Source organism: Arachis ipaensis, chromosome B06 (assembly GCF_000816755.2).
Source record: "Arachis ipaensis cultivar K30076 chromosome B06, Araip1.1, whole genome shotgun sequence".
NCBI lineage: Eukaryota > Viridiplantae > Streptophyta > Magnoliopsida > Fabales > Fabaceae > Arachis > Arachis ipaensis.
Window position 1 is genome coordinate 127296951 of NC_029790.2, and position 4282 is coordinate 127301232.

Here is a 4282-nt window from a genome sequence, read left to right on the forward strand (position 1 = left end):
GGGAGAGAGAGAGAAGGGAGAGAGAGGAAAAAGAGGAGAGAGAGGAAAGGGAGAGAGAAAGTGAAGGGAGAGAGAGAGAGAAAAAGATTATGTAAAAACTAATTTTAGAGTTTAAATAAAATCAATTTTGATTTGGTTTAAAACTAAACTGAACCATAAAAACTGGTTTTTATAAAAACTATGGTTTCAGTTCAGTTTTTTATTTAAAAAAACTGATTTATTTAAAACAGTTTCAGTTCAGTTTCAATTCAGTTCAATGAAACCAATTTTATTGCACACCCCTAGTGATCCGAAGCAATGTTTGATTTTAAAGATACAGATATAGACAGTTAGTATATGTTCATTGTTTATTACATATATTGTTTATTTATTGAGACATACATTTTAGATGAACACGTTAGTACATAAATATATAGGATACATGTATTTAGTGTTCTTCTAAAATATTAAGACATAGAAACATAATCAATTAGATACAATTTTTTACACTTTTATTTTTTCTTAATTTTTATACAATTAAATTTTACACTTTATTTCTTATCAATTTTTTACACTTTATGCTTTATCATTTTTTTATATTTTTATCCTTTATTAATTTTTATAAAATATAAAGTTTTTTTTTTAAATTTTATTGTGTTTTATTTAATATTTTACCAAACACAACAATATACATACACTAATCATTTGTGTCTATATAAAAAAATATAAATCAAATGCTGCTGACGGAACATCTCCAAGTAACACATCACAACAGCAAACCCTTATGTCTCTTTGATGGTATTGTACCTAGGATCTCAAGCAATCACTGGTAAGTTTTCCATTAACGGACTGGGCAATCCAAGCTACAAAATTATATCTTGAAGGATGACAGCGCACTCACCTATGACAAGTGTATGCATTTTTTGCGGCTGCCATCTATCAACGAAAATGTTTATTAATGAACATAGTCGAAACGCTTAATTGAGGGATAATAGAAACCAGTACGCCGTAGGTAAGCCTTCAACCTCTCTTGCCTCGTAATCATGTCAGGATCGATCAATTTTCATAAAAAGACCTCGATTAATGTCTCATGTGGGTGTTAGAATGCGAGTTCGATGCACATTGCATCATAAAAAAAATCGTTATAAACATAAGCACAAATCTTTTGATTTTTTTTATTTAAATTAATTAAATATTTTATTTATTAAAATATCTAATGTATAATCAAATAAATATTGATCTCGGCTACACTCTATATATAGACACCAATGCTCTGGTCTCGGGTGTTGAGAATAGAGGAACTTCTCTACTATATTTCTGGTGCAAACTATCCGATTCGTATTTATTATATATCCTGGATGCATCGAAATCTATTAAAAATTAAATGTTGAGAGAAAGATAAATAGAACTTTAATCTTTTGTTAAGTAGATATTTTTGTTTTTGATCATTAAAAAATATTTTTAAGTCATCGATCTTCATAAAATTTGGACGGATCAGTTTTTCTGTCCAAGACCCAACGAAAAAGTCTGATGTGGTTTCCGTAATGCTTGTCACGCGTACGCGTCGCCTGGCAAACTTCCCTCTCATGCGTACGCGTCGCCATGAATTCAACAAATCCTCATTTCTTCCTAAATTCTCCACTTTGCATGTTCTTTTTCCATTTCTTCCAAGCCATTCTTGCCTTCAAAACTTTAAATCACTCAAACAAACATATCAAATGATCGAATGGTAGAAAAGTAAATTAAATTTAGTTCTAATCCCATTACAACCCTTGAAAAGACCTCTTGATATGTGTATCCATGTATTGAATATATGTTGATTGGTAGAAAAAGAGTAAGCCTTAAAAAGTAAGATTAGTAGAGAATTGAGAGAATTGACCCTCAAACACTAGAGAGATTAGAGTGCAAATACTTCCGATGAGGGTTCGATACTCAATTTCTTGTTCCTTGCTTTCACGAGCTTTCTTCTTGCAAGTATATTTATACTTCATTTTGAGATTTGAATTAGTGGAATTCATAAATCATTATACTATCTTAGCCCTACTTGTTCATATATGTTCTTGGAGATTTTAACCAAGTAGGTAGACGCATTTTGCATATTAGTTGATGAACCACAAGAGTTTAGCATGAGGACATGCTAATGTTTAAGTGTGGAAAAGTTGATGAACCATAATTTTATGGTTTATATTGTATTGAATTTAGTGGATTTTATCAACTTTTTCCACATTTATTTACTAAAATAGCATGGTTTTGTGAATTTCTCCTAAATGTGCTTAATGATTGAAAACATATTTTCTAGACTATTAAATTGCTAAATTTAATTTACTTTTCTCCCATTCGATACCTTGATAAGTTTGTTTGAGTGATTTAAAGTTTTGAAGGCAAAAATGGCTTGAAAGAAATGGAAAAAAAGCATGCAAAGTGAAGAATTCATGAAAAAAATGAGGATTTGTTAAATTCATGACAACTCATACACGTGACCCACGCGTACACGTGAGAGGGAAGTCTGTCAGGCGACGCGTACGCGTGACAAGCATTACGGGAGCCACGTCAGACTTTTTCGTTGGATCTGACGAAAGCATTTGGATGGAGGGACTGATCTGTCCAAATTTTGTGAAAGTCAGAAACTTAAAAGTATTTTTCAATAGTTAAAAACGAAAATATCTGCGAGACAAAAGGTCAGGAACCTATTTATTCTTTTCTCTTAAATGTTCTTTATTACAATATCCAATATCTAATTTTATATTAAGTGGGGTCTCAGTGTTTGAAACATGACATATTACACATAATGATAACTATTTTATGTGTTTAGTTAACATGTGTCCTAATGACACATAATAAATAAATATAAAATAAACGTATTAAAAATTTAATTTTTTTTATATTTTTAATAATTTTTTTTATTTTGTAATCTTAACCTAATAATACACAAACATGAAAGCAAGTAAAGCATCCAGCTTTAAAGTCAGTTTCCCTAGAAACAAAAACCCACTTAAATATTTTTAGTATGTTCTTCATAAACCTAGGTAAGATCGTCATCAACATACAGAATATAAGGAAGGAAATGGGAGATTGTTACCTTGGTCCTCACCTAAGAGGCACTATTACTCACTTTCCTTTCTCAACATTCATCATCCTCAAAAAGTTTCTGTTTTTAGCTTCATTGAATGGGAAACAGAAGTACAGAACAAGCTTATAACAGAGTGAGCTGAGGGAGTTAATGCATGTGATGGTTTTGAAGTAGAAGGAGCGGTAGATCCCATGAAAGCCAGAACCAGAGCAGAAAAAACAAAATCTATTGAGGAATGATTATTTAATTCAGGTAAATCAATATCAATAGATACTTTGTGTTACTGTGTGCTAAAATATCAAATCAAAACAGAGAATATGAAGGTGGAAAATTATTAGTTTGGTGTCATGGTGTGAGGCATGTGCTTAGAGAAAGTAAGAAACAGCTGTACTTGTTGGTGATTGGTGCTTCTGTCAATTTATTTGTTGGGTTTTGGTGTACTTTAGCCAATTTACAACAACTTTTTACTTAGTTAATGTTAGGGCTGGTAATGGGTAGGGTAGGGTAGGGTAGGGTTTGGACCTTATCCTAACTCTACCCGTGGGTTGAAAATTTTATTAAAATTTTACTCTACTCTACTCGCGGGTTGAGAATTTCTCAACCCTAACCCTACCCGCACCCTAAAATTATAAACTCTACCCTACCCTACCCACAGAAATATCAATTTTTTTCAAAGTAAATATAAAATTCAATCATTTCGAATTTTACACATTTTAATAACATAAAAAATAAAAAATTAATGTTCTAAATTACTAAATTAACTAACTAGTTTTAGTAGTTGTTCACTTATTGTAAGTTATTACATAAGAGATGTTGTTGGTTCAATTCTCACTTCCTTCACTATATACCTAATCTTTATAAAATATGTTTTATATATGAGATGCGGGTAGGGTAGAATAGGGTATACCCTAAACACGTACCCTACCCTACACGCAGACAAACCCGGACCGTACCCTACTCTACCCGCAACGGGTCAAATAGCCTACTCTATCCGAACGAGTTGGACCGAATTGGATACTCGCGGGTAGGGTATAAATTGCCATCCCTAATTTGGTAAATTTATAAGGTGTTTCACATTTTAGGTGTACAATATATAATCTCTTCTGATTATTTATCTTTTACCCTTTGTATTTGAGACGTATAATGTCAATGTAAAAATATAAATATATTATACGTTGCACATTTTAATAAATAAAATATTTAATTAATTTTAATAAAAAAATCCCAAATCTA